Below are 26,085 nucleotides of genomic sequence, written 5' to 3'. Positions count from 1 at the left end.
GACTCCTTGTTTCCTCGTTAAATCCATGCTAGCCCCTATTCTGACCATTTTTACAATTGCATTATCTCAGCCCTGCATGGTTGAGAGTCATTATCAAATTCAATATATGAAGCCATGACAAACCCTAAGAAAAATTCAAAAGCTGTGGTGTTTCATTAAGACTACAACAAAGTAGCTGTTTAAGGTCATAGAGCTAGAGGAGAGAAAAACCAAGTATACAAATTCAGCTTCCTAATTTCTGTTCTTGTTCTACACCTCAAAACTCTACCAACTTGTCCTGCAAAGAAAATATATATCAGAGGAAATTGAACCTCATTTTGTTGGATAGTATAATGAATAAAGGATGGAGCACAAGAAATGTTTTCATGTGATGCCTTCATAGATTGAGAAAGATAACTGGCTACATGAACATTGTATTGGATATCTTCATGACCCCAACAAGGATTTTGAGTTTCATGATCCGAAAAAACTGATTTTTGAGAATCAAAGATCATCTCCAATCATAAAATCATAAAAACTTTAGTAGCTAGCTTTTTGTTTGAGCTTGTGACTCATGAGAGCTTATTGTAAGGATTCTGATGACCCACCAGTTTTAGAAAGTGGAATAAAGCCCCTTAAACTGGTGTTCTCAGTTGGCTTGTTAGGTGGATCAAGTAAGGACAACAGTGCTAAGTAATTGGAGTGAGTTTTTATTCAACTTGTTTCAATGAACGTTCAATGAACGTGTTACAGTCATTGCAGCTGCTTTTGAGGTCAGAATAGAACTGAACCTCCTCCAAATTGCACCCTGCTAGTAATGCCCAGCCAGGAAAAATTTTCCTCCATGACCCCAAATCAGAAAGCTAAATCAAATTCTACCAGACTGTTTCTCAGTCTTCCCAAATCCATTTGGCTGTCTTTTCTAAGGACAACTTAGTATCAAGGAAGCAAAAACAGTTGTCACTTTGTTCCCATGTGAGGATTCCTCTTTAGGAAGTTCATCATCCACTGTCTCCTGGTAGAGATTTTATGATTTCATATGAACTTAGCTTCTTCTCCTTCCCCTTTATGACCCCCAACACCTCCTTTGGAAACTCTGCTCTGCACCCTCATAGCCATCAAGTCCTTGTCATTAAATGTCTGTCATTGGTTGGCTACTTATTATGCCTGTTATCATGAGTTTATAAATATATGCACAGTCTTCATGACCAAGGAGACATGGGATTAATTCTCTGTAGCCTCTCTTTCTGGAACACTTGACTTACCCATTGCATGAGTTTTCTAGGGCTTCTGTAACATAGTGCTACAAACTGGGTGGCTTAAAACAGAAAAATGTATTATCTCACAGTTCTGAAGTCTAGAAAGCCTTGGTCAAGGTGTGTCAGCAGTGTTGATTCCTTCTGAGGGCTGTGAGTCAATCTCTTCCGTACCATTCTTCTGCCTTCTTGTGGTTGGCTTGTAGTCTTTGGAATTCTTGGCTTGTAGATCTCTATCTTCATTTTCACATTGACTTTTTTCCTGTGTGTCTGTCTCCAAATTTCCCCCTTTTTTTTTTTTTAAAGATTTTTTTTTTATTTTTCCTTTTTCTCCCCAAAGCCCCCCAGTACATAGTTGTATATTCTTCATTGTGGGTCCTTCTAGTTGTGGCATGTGGGACGCTGCCTCAGCGTGGTCTGATGAGCAGTGCCATGTCCGCGCCCAGGATTCGAACCAACGAAACACTGGGCTGCCTACAGTGGAGCGCGCGAACTTAACCACTCGGCCACGGGGCTAGCCCCTCCAAATTTCCCCTTTTATAAGGACACTAGTCTATTGGATTAAGGCCCACCCGAATGACATTATCTTAATTTAACTAATTACATCTGCAATAGCTCTGTTTCCAAATAAGGTCACATTATGAGATACTGGGAGTTGGGACTTCTACATATGAAGTTTTGGGGGAACAAAATTCAACACATAACATCACTCATCTTTCCACAAACTCTTGAGGTGATAATATATGACAGATACTAATCAGTCATTCCTTTTGGTACATTTTTGTTTTTTCATAGACATGGGTTGTATTTCTTTTTGTCTATTCTACCATACTTATATAGGTAGAGAAATATAGATATCTTTACTCTGTCTGCAGATATGCACTTAATAAAATAATCAGTACTTGTGTGTATGGGTCTAACTTACTCTATGAGATTATATAAGGTGCAATAATATTGAACATTTCGAATCACATTACCTTCTTTTTATATTGTTATCGTTATATGAACTTTGGTTTACATAAACTATAAATACTTGTTAAGTATAACTATTATCATTGAAGCTCACAGATGGTAAATGATATACCTGAAGAGATCAAGTGAAAGATAGGAAAGAATTATCATAAATCCAGTATAGCACTCAAAGAAAATAATTATGAGTGTGAAGTGAGATCACCTTTTGGAGTCACAATTGCCAACACCTCCTCACCATCACTGCTCTCCATGGGTCCAGACATGTCATATATGAATTGTCTATTTTAATGCTCATAACAACCCTAAGGGAGAGCTATTATTTTCATTTTACAAATAAGGAAAGCAAAGCTCAAGACTCCTGTTTTGGTCAGGGTTACCCATGGATATTCAAACACCAGTCTCTCTAGTCCAAAGCTGATCAATGAAAGCTAAATTCTTAGGCATGCCAATGAACGTGTGTTTGCCAAGAGAATGTCACTGTATATGAAAAGGACGGGGTTTTTTTTGAATATTGAGAATGAAAAAAAAATACCAAAATACATAGCATCTTCAAACTAGAATAAAGGGGGTCACTAAGGGCTGAGTAAGCAGGCCTTAGGGTTTCCATGCTAACAGAAAACACAGGGGCAGGGACTAGACCTAGCTAAATGGGAAGATAGTGTATTACAGATACACTGTTTCAAAGACCCTGAGGCTTAGGCCTGCATGGAAAATCTCTTTTTGATCTACCACTAAGTCAAAGCCCACTTTATTAACAATTAGTGAAGATGGAGCCTTATTCCTATAAGCCCATGAAAAAAGTGCTCAATATGATAAGTTATAAGAGAAATGAAAATTAAAACCATGACATACTGCTTTACCCACTAAATGGCTAAAAGGAAGGAAATTGATACCAACAAATATTGGCATGGATGTGGAACAACGAGAACTCTCATACATTATGGGTGGGAATGTTAAGTGGGGCAATTACTTTGGAAAATACTTTGACAGTTTCATAAAAAGTTAAAATAAATCTATACTATGACCTAGGAATTATGTTTCTACACACGGAAATTTATCCAAGAGGCGTGAAAACATATCTGCGAAAAGCCTTAGATCAGAATGTTCATCGCAGCTTTATTCACAGTCACAAAAAACTTGAAACAGCCGAAGTGTCTATCAACAGAAGAATAGGTAAGAAAACGGTGGCGTATTCATACAATGGAAAACTATTCAGCAATAAAAGGCAACAACATGTATGAATCTTGAAACATGTTGAATAAAAGAATCTAGATACAAAGAAATACATGCTTTATGATGATTCCATTTATGTAGAACACTAGAATAGGTAACATAATCTATAATGCAAGAAATCAGTTCCTTTGAGGGCCGGATGTTGACTGGGCAGCAATATAAGGGAACCCAGGAGTGATGAAAACAGTCTGTATCTTGATAGGACTATGGATTGAACTGTACACTTCAGATCTGTACAGGTTACTATATGTAAATTATTTCTCAAAAAATGTTCTTTAAAATTATTAAGGCTTACATATTATGGGCTGCCCATGCATTGAAGAAACTGTTATATATGAATTATTGTGTGTAGCCAAATACTCATGTGCGAAAGAGCAAAAAACACACAGGCACACAAAGTGCATGCATGGTGATTGTGTCCCTGACTGATCTGTTTTCAGGTGTGAGGGATAATGACATGGACAGAAGGTAGATTTGAACCTGAAATGTCCTCTCAGGAATCCTGTTAAAGCCTGCTTTTTAGGTGCCGGCCTGGTGGAGCAGCGGTTAAGTGCACCCGTTCTGCTTCGGTGGCCCGGGGTTCGCCGGTTCGGATCCAGGGTGCGGACATGGCACTGCTTGGCAAGCCATGCTGTGGTAGACGTCCCACATATAAAGTGGAGGAAGATGGGCACAGATGTTAGCTCAGGGCCAGTCTTCCTCAGCAAAAAGAGGAGGATTGGCAGATGTTAGCTCAGGGCTAGTCTTCCTCAAAAAAATGAAAAAAAGCACCTACTTTTTAGAAGCAGTAGGGTTAAATTCCCTCCTCCCCCTTTTTGGTCCAAAGAGCTCCTCAGATTGAGTTTACTGCCCACTTCCCCAACCTTCTGCATTCCTTACTTTTCCCTGGACATCTTCGCTAGCCAGATTCTCATTTAAAATGGTATCCCTTTGAATTGACTGTGCTCGAAGAGATAGAACTCCCATGATGCCACAACAAACCCAGCTTGTGCAAAGGCAGTACTAATTTTAAAACTCAAGTGTTATGTCTGGAATTTTTCTTTCTTTCTTTTTTTTTTATTATTAACCTCTCAGAACTCTCTGTGCTGTCATACATAAATCAGAGGATTATGAAAGAACTAGTCAAAGTGGCTGTTTCCTTCTAAGGCTGTAATTTGGCTCCATGAATTATTAATTATTAGACCAGTATGGCATCAGCTCCTCAGAACCCAATATAAATGTAAAAGGCTCACCTTATCAGTTATAATCTAAGGAGCTGCAGTAATGTAATTCTTACCATTTAGTGCTCTCTGGTATGTTAAAGGAATTTGGAATATTCAACCCGCAAAACTTTCTGAAAGAAAATACAAAGCAGAGTTTTTCTGTGAGTAGATTTGAAATTCAGTATAAGAAGCAGATGTGGATTGCTTCGAGGGTTTTGATTATTGTGAAGGATGGAGTTGTTTCATAGATGCTGAAGCAAATAACAGGACATGTAAAAGACTGTGGTTGAAGAAAACTGTCTGAAAGTAAAGATTTGGAACATCTTGCATCTCTGCTACTGTTAAGGAGGAAATAAATAATGCACCAAGGATTGAAGTTGTGCTAAAGATAAGTTCAGTATTTGTTGAAAGCAGACATCCGATATAGTAAGTACGTTATTTTTCGTACATGAATTATAGCTCTTCAAAGAATCAAGAACTAAGAATGTATGATCCTTTTTGTTTTTTGCTGGGATACTTAGCTTTAATACTTGATGAAGCCTCCTAGTCTTCTTTGGATCTCTCTTTAATATGTAATGTCGTTTTATTTTAAAACCTTCTGCAGAAAATATATGAGCTTAAATTCTGTTCTTTTTTGTGAACACAAGATTAGTCTCATTTTATGTGCAGGATTTTTTTTAGCAGTTTCTGAATATTTCAGAAGTGTGCTCTCTACATATGCACACATCTAACTCTATCAAATTCAGACAACAGCATTCCTAACTAATACTATAAATGCCACATTGCTCAACATTACAATTTAAAGTAGGAAATTACATCACAGCTTTAATCTATCCAGTGATTTTTGAATTGGTGGTTTTGTCAATATAAATTCTAATAAGGTAGAAATATATGTTGTGGTTAGCTGCACTGAAATAAATGTATCATCTTTCACTAGCTTAGCCCTTTTAGGAGATCTTTTTAGAAATAATTATTTGCTAAATCTCTGCAAACTTTCATATTATTAATAGAAATTTCAGTAGCTTTATTACTTTGAGTACTCTGCAGTGATCTTAGTTCTAGTTCTATTTGACTTAAAACAGATTACATTAAAAAATAATTCTATGGTGTTGAATTTGTTACAGGAAAATAGTAAATTCATTCTATAAAAATGACTAAATGTGAAAATGACCTGGGAGATAAAAATACCTTGATTATGCTCTGCTGCTTCTGTATAGCCAGTTTTAACAAATTGACAAGTTAAAATTTTGCTTGAATCCTAAATGATGTTAAAGTATTAAAAATAGAGGTAGTTTTCTTTGTTAGGCCAGAGAGGTCAAGGTGTGACACATAGCATTTCAAAGATAAATAACAATGCATCAGAAATTATGAAAACTCCTATTATTTTAAGAATGCTTGAACAATAGCACACATATCTAAAGAATTTCCTGAAAGAAAGAGATTGTGTCATATAATTGTAGGACACATTAAAACAAAACCAAAAAATGTCGTTTCTCCTTTACGGTGAAATAATTCATTTTCTATTTTAAATAAATTGTTTTGTATATGCAAAATTAGGGACAAATATAAATCAGAATGACAATTACATGAAATTGTTTCATTGTTAATATGGTACTGTTTTAGACCCATTTACACTATTGGCCAATAGCTATTATTTAAAAAAAATTAATATTTTCCTGACTTTATTTTCTATATGAGAAGTTGGCCCATTATATTGCCATTAAGGGGGGAAAACTGTGTAGAAGCAGATATAATTTGGGAAGATTTAGTGAGGTTGTGTTGAGTCGACTGTACTTTGGTTCCATATTAAAACAAACCTCTCCTTTATAACTAAAGCATTTCCAACGCATAGTTTCTGGCCCATCGATGTTGGGCAGCATATTACCAAAACTTGAGAGTTCCTTGAAACACTTGGAAATGAAATTTGATCTGAACTTGATCACAAATGATGGCCTCATTCTCCTTTCAGTTTTGCTGACCAAATTCGATCCTGTACATTCTGTTTTACCACAGATTTGGGTTATATATTTGGATTTTCACTGAAACTATAGAATATAGGGGTCAGGCTTTTTCAGAGGTCGATTCGTTAGATGAGTCCTACGTTTTAAATTTGCCCAATGAAAGATAGTAAGTTTAAAATACATAACAACGTAGGAGCAGGGCAGCATTTTAGAAAAATGCAATATGCAGAAAGCATCCTTTGGCCTAACACAGGCATTTTACTAAGAAAGAGCTATTGAGCTGAAAAAAAAATGTGCCTTTGATTGGAGCCCCCGCTGTTCCCATCCCATATTCTTGTCCTTTCTTCTAGGATCACTTTCTGTTTTGATTTCCCCTTGTGCTGGCTTAGTCTCTGTTTCCTATTGCTGGACATGCTAAACCTTGGTAAGCATTTTAAGCTTGCTCACTTGCTGTACCCTGGCTGGTGTCTTCTCCAAGTCTTATTTTACTCATGTAAAGTTTAAGCCATTGTAACTTCTGTGACCACAGTTTCAAGATGGTTCTCATGTAGTAGATGATTTAAAAAATTTTTTTCATGTGGAATATTTTAGGATCCTTTTGTGATTTCAGCCTGGAGTGAAATAGAGCTGATTTTGAAAACACGCTATGCTATTTTCTGGTGGTTACTAGTTACATAAGCTCTCCAAGCTTCTATTTTTCCATGTGTGTAAATGAAGATATTAATACTACCTATTTCATTGGGTTTTTGAGAAAATCAAATAGAGAGTGCATATCAAATACTTAGTATTTTCCTTGCATCTAGTAAATGCTCAATAAATTTATTACTGCCTTGACCTTTTGTATCAGAAGTGCTTATGCTTTTTCAGAAATCACTGCAATTAATTCTAGTTTGGGGTAATAATGGTTTTGGTCTGTTATATAGATTCTAAGTAGAGTAACCATGAATCTTTTTAAAATGTATATTTATTTTTAATGAAGAGTAAAAATCAAATGGTTTCTATCATTACCAGCTTACCACATAATCATACTGTGGTGGAAAGCTACTTGAAAAGAGTAACCTCCCTATTTTTCTTCGAATAGAATCAATAGATATGAGTGATTTTATTAGTTAAGAAATATGTCAAGGAAGAATGTAACTGCGTACATCATGTGATATAATTTAATGTGAGCAGACAAACTGAGACTAATTATGGGGTTAGGATTTCCCAGGAAATATTTATATAACTAATTTCTGCAGGTTGGAAACCAGTCTTGTAAGGATTTCCAGGTTCTCTGCCTTCAGTAAAGCAGCACCTTCTTTCCTTCAAAACCTAACTTCTTTACAGAACTTTCCAGATTAACACTACCATGAAATAATATTTTTCTTACTTTAAACATTTCTACTGTAACAAAACCAGAAACTTGTTTCTGTATTATTTTGAAATTTTCTGCATTTTTTTTCATTATATATATATATTTTTACCTTAAACTTAATTACAAAGTTTTGGAATCACATGCTTACCATTGAAACTTCCCTGCCACCTGATGTGTGTTTGTGTTCCCATAGGTAAGTAGGGAAGTACATAATATAGCTCAGGTTCTAAATGCTAGTTCAATTAAAAAAATAAATAGATATAAAATGTAGATTTAATAATGAGTTGATGTTTTTCCTGAAATATTCATGATATTAATATTTTCTGTGACTGTATCTGAGTGATGATGTAGAAATCATGCCTATTATAATTTTTAAAATGAAATATTTGATGACATTTTGTGCCTGTAAGCAAAGAAACTAACATTGTGATGGCTTTTATTCCAAGTTTTCCAATGACTACTTTGAAATCATTTGAGAAACACTGCCCCATGCTCTTTCAATTTCTAAGTGAATATATATATATACATATATATATATATATATATGTATATATATCACTTCCCTTGGTTTAAAATTAGCCCTTTTTGGGGAGCATTATTATAGTTCTTTTATAGATTTCTTATAGGTGTGAGTGAATCAAGAAACTAGCATAGAACATAGCACATGATAAGTAATCATTTAATTTTGACTTTTCCTCCACTTTATACCTTTAAGGGATGTACACCAAATATTGAGATGGAAAGGATATAGCTATTCTGATTTTGATCAGCCTTATTTAGAGTTAGTTATTTCTCCAAATTTGCCAAAATCATAATTAAGAATTACTTCTTAATAGACTTCAGAGAGTATCTCAGTTACATTATTTGGATCTCATAATTTAAAATTAGAAATGGATCTCAGAGATCATGTAGTTCATCACATAAATGGGGAGATAGATTCCAAGAGGCCTCTCAAGGTCATAAAGCCTGTTAGTGGTGGAGCCAGATACAGAAATCAGGTCTTCTGACTTCTTGTATAATGTCATTTTTAGTGCACCATATTTCCTCTGAGATCGATAAACTGTTCCCTGCTGCCATTCAGAAGTCACTTAGATATTTGTGGATAATCTAGCATAGTGGCTATTTTGGAGTATCACCCTAGCAGTTAAGATAACAAAAGATAGTTTTCACTTGAATATGCTTTTGTGCATAAATTATTTCACAACTTTGAGGTTTTTTTCTGCAAAGTAAGTTTCTGATATTTTGGTTTTTCTAGTTTTCTCATGTGGAATGAGGGATGGAGACAGTTCAAGTAATTCAAAGAATTAAACGCAAACAGGAAAAAGAATTATTTCGTTCTTATTCAGAATGAACAAAATACCTGGTTTGATGTTTTCTTCAGGGACTCCAAATCCATTGCTTCTATAGCTAGTAATAGTTTGCTCTTCAGATAGGCTGCAAACTTCGTAGAGGTTAAAACTTTCATCACACAAGTGTGGCTGTTTGTTCACCATAGTGCCTGGCCAGGTAAACTTTAACCAAAACCTCGAGAGATTGAATATTTTAATCCTACAAAAGCAATTTTTTTCACTGGCAAAATAGTACTTGGATTTTGAGTATTTCTCAGAGGAACTAGGCTGGGAATTTAAAATGCGTTAGAGCTCCACTCAGGGCAAAGAACATCTGCTGGACTGTAATCTAATAAAACAGAATTGGACCAAGATGAGGTCTGTGACATATGCTCTGCTGGAGCTGTACTTGAACAGCTCAAGCAGTTTTGCTTTGACAAGCTGATCAAGACAATGGGCTTGTGGAAACAGCCTTGCTAGGACAGATGTATCCTTCCTTCAGGGTTCTGCCCCCAATCCCCCTTGCAGCTGAATTTACTGGAATTTTCTCATGTCCCTAACATACAGTCTAAGGGCTGAGCTCCCTTCCCATTTCTTTTTGATAGATTCTCCCATCTGAGTTTAGTAATAACTATGAGGAATTTAGCCAAATGGAAATTGACTGAATAACGTAAGGAAAGGAGATGTGGATTCAAATTTAAAAGTTTCAGATTCAAGGGGCTGGTCTGCTGGTGTAGTAGTTAAGTTTGTGCACTCCGCTTTGGCAGCCTGAGGATTGCCGGTTCAGATCCAGGGCTCAGACCTACACATCACTCATCAGGCCATGCTGTGGCAGCATCCCACATACAAAATAGAGGAAGATTGGCATAGATATTAGCTCAGGGACTATCTTCTTCAAGCGAAAAAAAGGAAGATTGGCAACAGATGTTAGCGCAGGGTCAATCTAGCAATAACAATTTCCACCTTCTTTATGGCTCAGGGGTTTTTTTAGGAATTAAGTGTACTTCAGGTATTTCCAAGTTCTTTAAGTGGTTCATACTCTATGCGGGATAATAGTAATTGCACTGATTCCTTGTGTATCTTCTCTTGAATGGAGGAATGTGTTAGTTTGCCCAGGCTGCTGTAACAAAGTACCACAAACTTGGTGGCTTAAACAACAGTAATTTATTGTCTCACAGATCTGGAGGCTAGAAGTCCAAGATCAAGGTTTCTGCCGAGTTAATTCCTTCCCAGGGCTGTGAGGGAGAATCTGCTCCAGGCCTTTCTCCTAGCTTCTGTTGGTTTGCTATCTTTGTGTTCCTTGTTGTGTAGAAGCGTCACCCTGATCTCTGCCTTCACATTCACGTGGCATTCTCCCTGTGTGTGTGTGTGTCCAAATTTCCCATTTTTAAAAGTACATCAGTCATATTGGATTATGGGTTCACCCTATTCCAGTATACACTCATCTTAACTAATTACACCTACAATGCCCCTATTTCCAAATGGATCACATCCTGAGGTACTGGGGGTTAGAACTTCAACATATGAATTTGGGGGCAGGGGCACATAATTCAACCCACAACAAGGAGCGTGGGTTTTTTTTTTTGTATTATTTTCCTTACTTAGTGTCCTTTTTACTGATTGGAACCTTTGAGATTACCATAATGTTATTCTGCGTCTTTCCATTTCTCTGTTCCTACTCTCTTTATAAACTTCAAACCACCTCCTAATATATTCGATTTATAATCTCACAGTAGGAGAATATAGAAAGAGATAAACATTATAATGAGTAATTGCAAATTGATTTTAGTAAATTAACAGTCTAGGCTAATCTGACTACCAGGAATTATTTTAGTCAGTTTCTGAGAATCACCAAATAATTTTCAAGGAAATTTGTTTACATTATCTCATTTAAACCAACATCGCTACTATTTATACCCATTTTAAAGATGTAGGAATTCGTGTTTAGAGGTGACGAAATGCCAAATGTCACTTGGGTAATGCCTGAATTAGATACAGCCTGGATTAGATATTACAAGAGATTTCAAATCCAAATCTCGAATTCTTTCTGATCAATCATCATTTTGCCCTTTTGAAAATGGATGCAGGTAAGTTTATGACTCATTTGGGTCTCAAATAGAGACCCATGGAATCATATAGTGGACTCTGTAAGTGCAAATTGTCCATATAATACCTTCTCAATTTTCTCACATCAAATGTTTCTGATTCCTCTTATCTATCAACTAGTGGTCATTATGTATAAGGCTCTATGGTTGACAGAGATTATGAAAAGAATTGTTTCATTTCTCTAAATAATTTTTCTCCTGCATAAGCCTTATTTTTTTTTTATTTCTGCTCTAACAAATTATCACGAATTTAGTGGCTTAAAACAAGAGCCATTCATTAGCTCACAATTTTCTTGGGTCAGAAGTGTGAATACAGCATGGATCTCTGCTGGGGATCTCATACGGCTGAAAGCAAGGAATCAGCAGACTTTTTAATGTTTTTTTTTTTTGCTGCAGCTGTAGAGAAAATCTGTTTTTAGGATCATTCAAGCTGTTGTCAGAGTTCACTTCCATGTGATTGTAGGGTTGAAGTCCCCATTTCTTACTGGTTCTCCTGGAGTCATTCTCAGCTCCTAGGGTCTGCCTACATAGCCTGGCTCATGGCCTTCTTCAAAGCCAGAAGTGGTGTGTCGGTTTCTTCCTACATCTCTCCCTGCCCTCCCTTTTGCCTCATTTCTCTGGCCTCATCTTCTTACCCACATACATCTGATGGAATCTTCTACCTTCCTCTTCTGCTTTTAAGCAATGTGTTGCTTAAATTGTACTGTGATTACATTTGGGCCGACCACTTGTCCAGAATAATCTCCCTATTTTAAAGTCAGCTGATAAATAAGCTTAATTTCATCAGCAAAGTCTCTTCGCAGAAGTACTTATGTTAGTGTTTGACAGAATAACTAGGGAATAGAAACTTGGAGGGACATATTTAGAATTCTGCTTATCACATCCTGGTAATTGTTTTTCATATTAAACATTTTCATATTGGACAGCAATATGCCTGTAAAATCATGTATTTTAGAGTTTACAAAGTGCCTTCACATTTATTATCATGTTATTCTCATGCCTTCTCTAGGGGATGGAGGTAATCATTCCCATTTCATAGGTAGGGAAACAAAGGCACTGAGCCAAGAGTTCTCAGATGCACTAGTCTCATATCTGAAAGTGTTAGAGTTCTTCTCAGTGCACAGAACATCTGCTAGTCTTTAACCTGGTAAAAGAGAACCAGGCCCTTATTTTACTCCTCCTTCTGTTTTAATTCTTTAAAATAGTTGACTTATTATTTTGCACCAAAAAGGTAAGGAAGTGCTCTAAAAGGGTAGGGTCAAGTCAAAGGATACAGGTGCCAACATGAAAGAGGCCCCAATAGCCAAATCTGGAAAATTAGAGCAACCCAATAAATAACTATAATGTTGAATTTTAACCCATGGAATAAAATAAATATCCATGAGCCCATACTGAAATAAGTAGATAGATAGATAGATAGGTAGGTAGGCAGATAGACAGATAGGAGAGAAGACACAGCTCTTCCTTATGGAAGAATTCTAATTAATAAGTGTATAAGGAGTAAAGAATATGGAACATCATCATTAGAAAACCACAGTAATAATTGTTGTAGGCAAGACCCATTGATGGATGCTAAAACTAGCTGATGAAGGTTTGGAGATAAACTAACTTTTCTTACTCTCAAAGCATCTCTCCCCAAGTCTTTAACAAAGAGGAAAATTATGACTTTACAGTGGAAAAACTCAGCAGACACTACTTTAACCAAGTGATCATGTTGCAACCAAGTGATCATGGTTAGCATCACTAATGATGGGACATATGGATGTTATGTACCCCTGACATGATGCACTGAGAAGGGCACATTACTTCTGTGTTATTCTTGAAAAAATACGTAACCACAATATAACCATTAGGAAACATCAGACAAACCCAAAGTGAGGGACACTATGAAATAGTTTACCCATGTTCTTCATTATATCATTGCATCATGGAACAGGAAAAGAATATTAGTGCAAACACTGGTAAAATCTGCATAAAGTTTGTAGTCTGTTTCTTGTTTTGATCGTGGTGTTATGTTTTGTAGGTTAACATTGGGAAAGCTGGATGAAGGGTATATGGGAATTCTCTGTACTATTTTTACCATTTTTTAGTCTAGGATAATTTTTTTTAAAGTCTGGTTCTCTCATTAACTAGGTTTGTAGCACTGGACAACACACATAATCTCATTGAGCTTCATTTTCCTTATCTATAAAGTAGACCTAACAATACAGAGCCTTTTACGGACAAAGCATGTGAAATGTAATTTAGATAGCATAATAATTAAAAGCAATTGATTTGAAATCATACAAATGTGGTATTAGTCCTGGTTCTACCAATTAAGACTGTGTAACCACACAAAACTTAGCTAAGTTTATTCAGCCTCAGTTTTCCTATTTTTAGTGTTTACGGAGTTACTGTGAATTTTAAATATGATACAACAGATAAGCACTATTCGAGGCATTGTCAGAGCATGCACTCAAAAACTTGCTATTGTTATTACATATTTGTGTATAAAATTCTCATTGACTTAGTAGGTTCTAATTATTATGTCTTGACTTTGATGCAACTTTTAAAATAATTGTGGTCAAGTGTATATAACATAAAATTTGCTATTTTAAGCATTTTTAAGTGTGCAATTTAGTGACATTATGTTCACAATGTTGTATAACTGTCCCCAAAACTTTTTCCTCACCTCCAGAGAGAAACTCTATAACCATTAAGCAACAACTTCCTATTTCTCCCCACCCCCAGCTCCTGATACCTCTGATCTGCTTTATGTCTTTTATGAATTAGTCCAGTCTAGATATTTCATATAAATGGAATAATATAACATATGTCCTTCTGTTTCTGTTCAGTGTAGCTTTTTACTTAAATCTAAGTTCAGTATCTGTTGTTCTAAACAGTATTTTCTATACTTGCATGATTTGGATGATCAGGAAAACGTTTTGTTCGTGTGTTGAGAAAGGCAAATGAACAAAAATATGGCAATCTAATTTAATAACCAAAGATTCTTTCAAGAAATTACAGTCATGTGTTGCTTAACCGTGGAGATACATTCTGAGAAATACATTATTAGGTGAGTTCCTCATTGTGTGAACATGATAGAGTATACGTACACAAACTTAGCTGGTATAGCTTACTGCACACCTTGGCTCTATGGTGCTAATCTTAGAGTCCTCCATTGTATATGCGCTCTGTCGTTGACCAAGATGTCGTTATTTGGCTTCTGACTATATATGCGAAAATGTTCATCACAATTATATTAATTATAGCAAAATGATAACTTAAATGCCCGAGAATAGTTGAATGATTAAATTAAAACTGAATTCCAAGAAAATGCTGCCTGATGATTTCTGGATAGTAGAAATTTTATTTTCTGTTTTATTTTTCATATTTGTTATTTTAAACATGTATTATTTTCTTAAGAGAAATCTCTAAAAATAAGAACAAATTTATATTTAGTCAACTGATCAATACTTTTATATTTACTATTTGTATAGCCCATGTCTAAGCTGAAATGTTCAAACTACTACCCAGAGTAGTATTAGTCCATAAGTTACTTGTGAATTGACAAATAAATCTGTAAATGTGTATGCCAGGGGGTGAACCAAGAATGAGAAAATAGAAATTTGGATCCAGTGCTCTGGATTCCAGTATCTCACATTAGATTTTTTTTGTTTTTGCGTAAATGGTAAAAATTAAGCATCTCTCAAATATTTAGTTCACGCGTTTAGTTCATGTGTTATTATTTGAAGCTGAAAGTAATAAATATGTTTGACGAATAAGATTGCAGGTATATTTCCATGGAAAGAAGGGCCATAAAGAGGTAAGTTATTTTTACTTGTAACTTGTTTAGCTTGAGACAAAGAGGAAAAAAAATTGAGATTAATCAGTTGTCAACTAGCTTCTGAGAAACCCAGATATATCTAAAGAATCATGCTGAGGTTTGATATACTTTTAAAGTTTTCTTTTCTCGTTTTTTTTTTTGCAAATCCATTTTATGCACTCCTTGATCTGTAGATCAACCAAGATCTGGTAACTTTTGTAACTGTCGTAAATCTATCTCACTATATGGAAGAATGCTTTAAAACATAGAAAAATCATAAAATAAAACAAGTGTAAAGAACACTGGTCTGGAATTTGGGTGATGTGTTTATTTTAGTCATCTTAGCTTCATACATCATCTGTCCACATTCATTGGACTTACTTCTAATCTATCATATGGGATGATACTTTCCTTTTGGGTCATGAGAAGGTAGAAATAGTGTATTTATGTCAAAACTGATAATCCACATCAGTTAAAATGTCAAATTTGATGTCTGATGGATAACAAACAAATGTTGTCATGAAAATTTGTCCCTATCCCTACATGGAAATATCTTGCTTTAACAAAAGCTAGTATTTCAAAAATTGGTAAATTAAAAGATTAATCACTATATGTGATACATCTTCGCTTCACAAAGTAATCCCTATGTAATTCATCTAAATTGTTGACTACTATACCACTAATAATATATTTGTGTAATTATGCATATAATGGATATATGTATATATCTGTGCTCTTCTACCTTCATGATGAACATTAGTGACACATTTGTTTAAAGTTACTTCATTTATGAGCAGCATGGTAGTTAAAAAGGTTTAGAATGGTCATTATATAAAAAATATTGTTGTAGGAAAGAATATGTGAAATCAAGTAGCACTTATTTTTTGCTTTGTTTTCATTCTGATCATAAGCAACTGTGTCCAGCAAACAATGTATCACCAAATAGGTGTTTTCTGTACAATCTAAGAGGGAATTTGGACTAAGGCATTTCTGTATTGATATCCTCAGCGCTACATATCCCTTGAGACCAATTACAAAGGCTCACAAGGTTGTTTTTATTTTGCTTTCTCTTGATGCCTTTTTAATGAGGCCTCCCAGTAAACAGCAAGCATGATGCTTTCTTGTTGGAGACCTGTCTGCCGCCTTCAACCATTTATTACTAATACATCTGGGAGATGATGTATAAATTAAATATTAGGAAAGTGTACTTTAGGAAAAAAGTAGTAAGAGGTATAATTTATAATTCTCATTTAGAGAAAGTCATGCCAGCAATTTGCTAATGGAAGGACACCGAGAGTCACTCTTGGAAACATGGTTGTGGTTTATGTAATAAACAGAGATAGTAGATGAAGAGAGTCTTCAGTCTGTATATTTGGGCATGTGGTTCAATTTAATACATTACAAAGACAGAAGTTCCCAGTTTTTCCCTCAGAGTGACCCCTTGGAAAAGTGACAAGTAATAAAGAACAAAACTGACCTATCAATGTGTGTTATCTCATAACTTCTCTAAATGACAAAAATATTATGTTTATCAATACTTAGTGAAAATACTTTCATCATAGGATAGAATGTGAGAAGAGTAGATGTCAGTGTCATCTTGGGTTTGATCTAGAAGGGATTTTAGAGGGTATTTCAGAACAGTCTTCTCATTGTACAGATGATGAAACTCAGGCCATGGCTGTTTATGACTTACCCAAGGTCTTGTAACTTTGAAAATATTAAGCTTTGGGGCTGGCCCAGTGGTGCAGTGGTTAAGTTCACACGTGCCACTTCAGTGGCCCAGGGTTCGCCAGTTCAGATCTTGGGTGGGAACCTACACACCGCCTGTCAAGCTATGCTGTGGCAGGCGTCCCACATATAAAGTAGAGGAAGATGGGCTTGGATGTTAGCTCTGGGCCAGTATTCCTCAGCAAAAAGAAGAGGATCGGTGGCAGATGTTAGCTCAGGGCTAATCTTCCTCAAAAAACAAAAAATGAAAAAAATAAAACTTTGGAGGTTATTTGCAAGGCTTACTTTGCGATTTGTTTTTACACCTATATGGCAGATTTTGTATGATAGAAATCTGCACTTCAGCTAATCAGTCAGATTAGTCTGCACATTATGAGAATATCTTTCACATCTGTATCATTAAAGCAAGATGAACCGTAGCTGTGTTTATACACCCAGAAGTTAAGGGGAACAAAATTATAGCTTTGGGATCATCTTCTAATATGTTGTGAATTCCAGGGAATTAAAGTGTGCTCATCTTGTAGGTTTTATTTAAAAACATTTGTTCCTTTTTTTAAACTTGCTAAACTTTCCAGGTATTTTTTCAGTACTGCTCTAATGGTTGCACATAATAATTTCAAACACATAAGAAATGAATTCGTAACAATGAAATGATAACTTTGTAGTTAACATTTCTTTTTAGATCCAATTTTACTCTTTTTAATTTTATTTCTGCAAGAATAGCTAAGCTGTATATCAGTATGAATTTGAAAGACATAATCAAGCATCTATCCTTTTTGTTTGAAAGAAAACATGCATACATATTATCTTTATATACATGATACATATGTATTTATTTATAAAATTATACATATGTTTAAATATATATTTTAATATTTATTTTATGTATTTTTATATATTTACAAAAGTATGTATTTTTATTTAATTTAAAAATACATCTAAATACATTCCTATAGGGACATTTTTGGGCGCTATTTTGATCTTGAGCAGAAAACAGTTCACTATTGTGGCTTTGTTGGTATCCAGCTGTCACCACGTCATGAAAAGGTTCCATTAGGTCACTGATAAAAATTTCAGTATTTGGGAAGGTTAAAGTCAGCAATATCATAATTTAATCATTTAGTAGTTTTACTTACCGACATTAATCTAATCCATGTTGATTTATGAGGAGAAACATCAGAAATCAGTGATGTACGTCTAAACATTTCTGTGCATCTAATTTAAGTCTTTTTTTTGGTGAGGAAGATTATTCTCAATCTAACGTCTTTGCCAATCTTCCTCTGTTTTGTATGTGGGATGCTTCCACAGCATGGCTTGATGAGCGGTGTGTAGGTCTGCACCAGGGATCTGAACCTGTGAACTGTGGGCTGCCAAAGCGAAACACATGAACTTAATCATTACACCACTGGGCCGGCCCCTCTAAATCATTATTTTTGATAAAATACTATCTTGACGAGTGTAAGAAGACAAAAGACCCTCAAATGAACTTTGTGGGGCAGACATTGAAAATCTGTGTTGACAGCATGTCTCTAATTCATCCTTTTGACAACATTTACAGTTAGAAGAGAACAGAGTATTCTCTAAGAGTCATAGTTTTTAGATAAAAGATGGTTACAGAAGCATAATAATTCCAAAAGATTTCCATCTTTTAACAATCTCTCAAAATTAATGAATAAAGACAATGGTCTTCTATTCATCTAAATATACCACATCAGGCAGTGGAAATAGAAAATGATTTTAAATTAATCCCTTTTCTTGACAGTTGTAAAATGGTAATCCTCCATTTTTATCCTCTCAGAGGACATTTAAAGATAACTTTTTTATTCTCCTATTTTCGTATTGTGTCTTATAATCGCATACATTATATAGACAAATTTTGTTGTTGGTGGCCAAAATTAAAACTCCTGTAGAAAGCCAGGGCTAGGTTACTAGGGTTCTCAAGAATATACCAACACTGAAAATCAATTTCAGTTATACTTTCAATGTTGTTGTTTTAGAATATGTGTCCTTTACTCAGATATCAAAAATCAAAGACTAGATCAGCTCATTCCTGTGAATAAGCTTAGGGATAAATGACCTCCCTCTACTTTCTTATTTAAAAAAGCAGTAGTACAATCTACCTGACTGTTGCATCTTGGTCAAGCAAGACTAAATGTTGTTTTTACTAATATTAACTAATATCAGTAAATATTAATTAGTGATATTAATAAAGTGCCAGAACTATTCGTTAAACCCTTTATTAGTTTTGCTATGCTTTTGTAATCTTGCTTGTTCAGAATAAGCACCACCCCAACACCAGTACAATGTCTGTATTTCAACTGGACTCTATATTTAAAATGATGGTGTTAATGCAATCAGTCTCCTCTTTGACTATTATTTAGTCAACTTACAAACTGACATGCATGACACATACTTATTTCTTCGTAAGTATTGAGCTATTTATTTAATACAAATTATAAAAGGGTCTGAAGTCCAGTAGAATCCTAATTAAATACATTTGTTGGGGAGAAGGTAGACTATTGATATAAAAAATTTGGAAATTGCAGCCTTAGAAGATTGTTTTATTTAGTGTCTTGGAACGGCTTTTGAAAAGGAAATTTTATTTTTCAAACTAAGAATTCCACAATGCTCTGTTCTTTCATTTATTGAACTAATTGCTTTCTTTTATTTCTTCTTTCTCCTCCCTCCCTCACAACCTTTCTTTCTTCTCTTCTTCTGTTATGGAAAAATAAATCACTGGGATAAAGTAGTGAATCCCTTTACTCTGTATATATTATGTAAGTTTCACTATTTTGTGCCTCTTTTCCTTTGATTCTGTGATTGTTGCATTTTGAAGCATATTTTCCTTTTTCAATTTAGATATAATTTACACACTGTAAAAAAATTAAATCTTAAATATATATGCACTTATGTAACCACCACTCAGATCAAAATAAAGACTATTTTCATTAACCGGAAAAGTTCTCTTTTACCTCTTCTCAGTCAATACCTCCATACCCTGAGGCAATTGCTCACTATAGATTAGTTTTGCCTGTTCTTGAACTTTATATAAGTAGAATCAGAAAGTATGCACTTTTTTGTATCTGCCTTGTTTTGCTTAACGTAATATTTTTTTGAGATTTATCCCTGTCACTACAAGTATCAAGTGTGTGTTCTTTTCATTGCTATATGTTATTCCATTATGTGAATATATCGCAATCTCTGTGCCCACTCTCCTGGTGATGGATGTATCTGAAGCATATTTACACGTATATTTGTCCACAATTCTCTGGTCAGTTGGGTATACCCGTATGGGGTGTGGTTTACTCCTCTTATTCTCACACTGTGGCAATTATTCCAAAAAAACCCCAAAATACTGTGTTGTTTGAAGGCTCTTGAAATCTTAAAAATTATCTAGCAAGCATGGGTTTTAAGGCAAATAATTCAATTATCCTATTTACATCTATATAACATAGTTGTACCACGAGCCATAATTCCCTCCTCTGGTAACCATTCACCTGTGTTCCTTTTTTATATTTCTTTTGTTTGCCTGTTTGTTTCTTTGTTTTGCTTAGGAAGATTCACCCTGAGCTAACATCATGCCAATCTTCCTCTATTTTTTAGTATGTGGGTCACCAGTACAGCATGGCCGCTAACGGGGTCGTGTAGATTTGTGCCCAGGCACCAAACCCGGGCTGCCGAAGTGGAGCATGCTGAACTTAATCACTAGGCCACCAGGGCTGGCCCTTTATAGTTCTTCTTATATCCTACCCTGCTTACTTACAAACTGGGAGTTCTTTGATTGAAAGTTTTTCCCTGATTTCTGAGAATCTTGTATATTTTGCCACCTAATAGGTACTCAATAATGTTTGATGAATTAGTAAGGTTTCACTTAAACATTTTAGGTACTTCTTAGGTAGAGATGTGTTCTCATTAAACATATAGCAAATACTTAGATTATTATTGTTCTCGTGTTATAGTGAAAATGCCTATATAGTAACACCTTTTTAACAGTGTCAAGGGGAAGGAGTTAAATATAGAGAATCTAATTTTTCGGGGGCTGGCCCCGTGGCTGAGTGGTTAAGTTCGCGCGCTCCGCAGCAGGCGGCCCAGTGTTTCGTTGGTTCGAATCCTGGGCGCGGACATGGCACTGCTCATCAAACCACGCTGAGGTGGCGTCCCACATGCCACAACTAGAAGGACCCGCAATGAAGAATATACAACTATGTGCTGGGAGGCTTTGGGAAGGAAAAAGTAAAATAAAATCTTTAAAAAAAGAAAAAAAAAAAAGTAAATCTTTAAAAAAAAAGAATCTAATTTTTCAAGTGTCAGATTGTTTTAAATTATTTAATCTTATAAAAATCTTTAAAATAAACTACACGTTTTCATATCTTCCCAACTGAGTATATGATTGTCTTTAGGTTTTAATTGGAAACATTGATGATTGCTGGGTATTGTCTTAACTTTCGTAGTTTTTTTGCTGCTTTCCTCTCAGGCTTTTATCATATCTCATTATTTTAACTCAGCTCTCTACTTCCTACTACCACTCAAGCCTCCTGACTTTGTACTTCTGATCTTCTTTGCTTCATCAAGCAAGAAATCGTGTTAGAATCAGCATAAACATTTAACTTTGTAGGCTGTGAAAGAATCAAGTCCACAGGCTTTAGTTCATAGACTAAGATCTGTTTAACGACCATTCTTAGTGAACTGGGGTGGGGGCCATAGTTTTCTAGCATTTAATTTGAACTTTACCTCAGAATATCAACCTGTTCAAGTATGGATTATATCTTGCAGTTTTTCATGTACTCAGTTTTAGAAAGAGGATTAGCATTTACTAAATATTCACTCAGTGCAATTAATCAGAGACAATCATAGACAATCAATGCTTCCATAACATCTATGTTCTTCCTCTAGAAATCTCTTCTCATTTTTACACCCTGATGTTTTCATTAAGACCACACATTTAGTTTCAACTATAGATCTTTTTGTTGTTAGTCTTTTCCTATTACCAAGCAAGGGCTCGCTACCCAATACGCATAAAAAGCCAATACTATGGCACCAGCTTTTGATAAAATAAAAGGCTTTATTGTGAGGTCTATTGGCAAGGAGACAGGAGGCAAGACTCTCAAATCTGTCTCTCTAATCCAGGGTTTAGAGTAAAATTTAAGGTATTAAGGAGGGCAGGCTGGTATGCATAAGCACTGGCAGGGCAGGTTTCCATAGGAGGGACTCCAAACAAGACCATTTGTGGTAAGGTATGGAAAGGGGCTTTAGCATCAGGTCTTCCTGGGCAGTGGACTCATTGCTTCTGAAAAGGGTCCATCTTTTGAGTTCCAGTCATGTCCCAGTCCTTTTTGTTCCATGTGTGGGGAGAATCTTTGGTTCTGGGTGTTATTTCAGGTCAAGATATTCTTCTCTGCACATGTTCCAGCTACATGTAACTTGCAGTTTTGGTTCGCTGCCCCTGCAAGACAGCTTTTCACATCCTTTGTAAGATAAGAGTCAGTTTAAACTGGTCCTGTGGTTACAGTCCTTCCCATTTTATTTAATGCATTTACCCTTATTTTGAACTTTTCATATTATTATTTGCTCCTTATATTTTTAATATCATACATTTTATTACTTCATTTTTAATATACATTACTCATTCTATTTTTTACATAGTTTATGTCAAGAAATCAGACTCCAATATCTGGGTCATAGGCCTTCTGTATTAAAACGAGAACATCACGTTCTCTCATCAGTATACAGCAATATTTGACACAGTCTGAGTTGTTAAATAATTGGTGACACTTTGATAACAGGTTTTTTGCTGTATTTATGCATCATAAGTGTACAATTTTGTAATCTAAAACAAGGTAAAATTGCACAGTAGTTAAGATGGAAAGCTCTACAATCAGACTGCCCAAGTTTGAATCATAGATGTTCTACTTGCTTTGTGTACCTTGAAGCAATTTACTTAATTTAATTGATCTTACTTTATTCATTTGTAAAAACAGTGATATTGGAACCTATCTCATAAAGTTGTTATGGTGACTAAGTTGGACCATACCTTCAGAGTAGGTAGTAAGCACTCAATAAATGTTAGCTATTATTACTATTGTTTCAAGTATGCAAGTCATTTCTATTCAAAATATATACAAGATTCCCTGTGATCCTATATATACACGTAGTAAAAATGTAGTATGTGAATTAAATTATTGACTATTTTCTCTAACTGAAAGGGCTTTTGCCAAAGGGCTAAATCTTTTCACTCAGTTTGGCTCTTGTATCTCTACTTTAGCAGAACCAAAGTGAATGATAACAACCGTAGAGAACCAAATTGCTTCTTGACTACAAATAATGAGATACTCCAGTTTAAATTACTTCGACAGTGGTCTTGATGGAATCATTCTAAACTACTTACTTTCCAAATCCAGATGTAACTTCTAAGAATAACTAAGAAAGCTCAAATCTCCCTTTTTGAAACACTAAGCCTTTTGATAGTAGGAGAATGCTTTAGGTATGAAAGAAAGATAAACATTGAATTTGTTCGACTTATTAGTGTATCATCCTAAATTCTTTAGCTTTGCAAAATAAATTTTTCTTTTTTTTTATTAAGATTGGCACCTGAGCTTAACAACTGTTGCCAATCTTCTTCTTCTTTTCTTTTTCCTGCATTTTCTCCCCAAGTTCCCCCAGTACATAGTTGTATATTTTAGTTGTGGGTCCTTCTAGTTATGGCATGTGGGATGCTGCCTCACCATGGCCTAATGAGTGGTGTCATGTCTGCGCCCAGGATCCAAACCGGTTAAACTCTAGGCCACCAAAGCCAAGCGCGCGAACTTAACCACTCTGCCATGGGGCCGGCCCCTAAATTTTTCATAATGTGTTTCTCATTTTATAAAGATTTCTGTTTAAAGCCCTGCATATAAACATATTAATTTAAAGGTTTTTTTGTTTTCCTGAAAGCCACTAATGGTGGCTACAGGTGTGGGTTTACTTACTTAAACCTTTTACATTTTTGGTGCTAACAAGTCAGTGTTTAGCCTAATCCCTACATTGGCATCAGAATCTATATCTGTGCTGTTAACTGGGTACCAAGGATGACACAGACCTAAATCTCCCTCTCAATATGCACACTAGGATGGTGCCTCCAGCATATGAATGATACGTGGCACAGAGATATTGCGGGCAGATGGTAGATAGAAGACTTTATTAACCTGTAGGATTTTAGGTTTTTCTAACAATGTAGAATGGCTCGTAGGTGCCAAAGGCCCATGCCTTTCACATACTAGAGATGTTACTTGTATCATTTATGTTGGTGTTTCATCCCATCTATTAGACTGTAACTTCTTTGGGGGCACATTTTAGGTGTTAATTTGTTTCTTCTTCATCACTTAGCATAGGGCCTTGCACTTGTATCTCACATAAATATTTCTCAATAAATGAAACAAGCACATTAGGTTTAAAAAGGACTGTGAGATAAAAAGATTAAAAGAATATGACAACAAAAATAGCATATATGCATTAAAGAAATATGTAAAATGATTCTCACTAAAATATTAATGGGTGGTTATCTTTGGCTTGGAATGCAAATCATTAAAACTTTTCTTCTTTGTAATTGTATCATTTTTATAGTGATTATTATTTATTTAATCAGAAAATAAAGGATGTTCATAGTAGATTAAAAATGAAAATCTGAACAAACCATTAACTGTAGAAGAAATAATGTTTCCCAAAACTTCTTTTCAAAAAATGATCACACCTAAACCTTCAAAGAACAGATTTTTCTTGATATTTAATTTTTGCTAGAGTATAGAGAAAGATATCTTAAAAGTTATTTTTATAAAGCTATCATTACATGAATACAAAGATATGCCAAAAACAGCACAAAAAAGAACATTTCCTATCTGTTAGACTTATGAATATAGGTTCAAGAATCATATTTAAAACTAGCAATAATTTATTCATACATTAAAAGAAAAACACATAAAGAAAGGAAAATTATAAATGTTGAGTGACTTTTGTTGGAAGACTCTTCCAGTATTTCAAAATTGGGAAGCAGTTTCCTTTTCATCTAAACATTTATTTCCAATATGTTAAGTATAATTCAAGTATGGTTTTAACCACTTTCTATTTTGGTAGCTCATTTAAAAGCACCCTTAATTTATCCTGTAGATGAGGTATTCTGACTTCTCAGTCAACTTAAAAGAGTGCCACCTAGCCAAACATCATAGTGTTTGTTAAATGTACCTTCTGTCCTGCCTTGCATTCATGCTAAGAGAGCCCACTATCAGTTATGTGGCCCCTATCCTTAGTCTTCTCAGCATGAATGACCATTCTAGGAGCAACCGTATTGTGTAAAGGTATTGATTGTGTTGGCTTGTAAAGGCCCCAGAATGTTTTACCCACATCAAACCTGTGCTCTCTAAATGAGAGAACAGTAATAGCTGGAGCCTCCTGGTGATCTATATGAATTTTATAGAATTGTAGTTTATGAGTCAGCTTTGTAATGGTGCAGAGTTTCATTGAGCTTAACCAGGTGTGGGAAATTGTCTGGTGCTTTTATAAAGTCATAACATTTTCAAGGACAGGGATGTGATGGGTCATTTTATAAGACAGAAGAAAATGGATTAAACACATCACATTATTTTTAGTCCAATGGCAGGTGTAAGAAGGGAGGGAGTTTTCTTGGTATATTTTCTGTGTAACCAGCACTTTGATTTGATAGCCTGCCAGAATAATTTCCTTTGCTTTTTCATTTTTCTATCTTTCTCTTTTATCTTTCTATTAATAACATAATTTCTATGGGTTTCATAAACTTCCTAAGCACTAGGATACTTCATTTATATATTGTTGCTGTTGCTATTTGCCTTGTTTATTATCACTTCATTGAAATTTCGTTTTTACTTCATGTTGGCATTATCTCATTAGAGTTCTGGATTTCACCACATTCTCCTCCTTACAGCACCAACTCTGGAAACTTAATATCCAAAATTATAACCTACATAGGTACTACCCTACTGTAATAGTCTTAACTACTGGGTGGATTTCAATATAAGGTGATTTGGGGGTGAGAAGTATTTAGTGAATCAGTAAGCATTAGGTTACATGCTTTGGGATTTTTAAAAGACATGTAAGACACCAGTGTCCTATCCTTACAGAATGAACCATCTAGTGGAGAGAGAAATTAAAAATATA

At 35.1% G+C, this 26,085-nt stretch overlaps 1 protein-coding gene across 5 annotated transcripts in view; it reads left to right on the top strand.

Moving 5' to 3' along the window:
• Positions 1 to 26,085, top strand: part of CNTN4 (contactin 4) — an 874,157-nt gene that overhangs the window by 275,053 nt on the left and 573,019 nt on the right. Inside the window, exon 1 of one of the 5 annotated variants that reach the window (XM_008518928.2) lies at positions 4,683 to 5,068. The exons of 3 other annotated variants lie outside the window; for them this stretch is intronic. The gene's annotated coding sequence lies outside the window, so the exon portion shown is untranslated. Of the gene's footprint in view, positions 1 to 4,682; positions 5,069 to 26,085 lie in introns of those variants that run through there. One more of the 5 variants, XM_070576730.1, reaches the window with a different exon arrangement.

The sequence above is a fragment of the Equus przewalskii genome, chromosome 15, assembly GCF_037783145.1.
Source record: "Equus przewalskii isolate Varuska chromosome 15, EquPr2, whole genome shotgun sequence".
Taxonomy (NCBI): Eukaryota; Metazoa; Chordata; class Mammalia; order Perissodactyla; family Equidae; genus Equus; species Equus przewalskii.
This window is presented reverse-complemented; position numbering and strand designations above follow the sequence as displayed.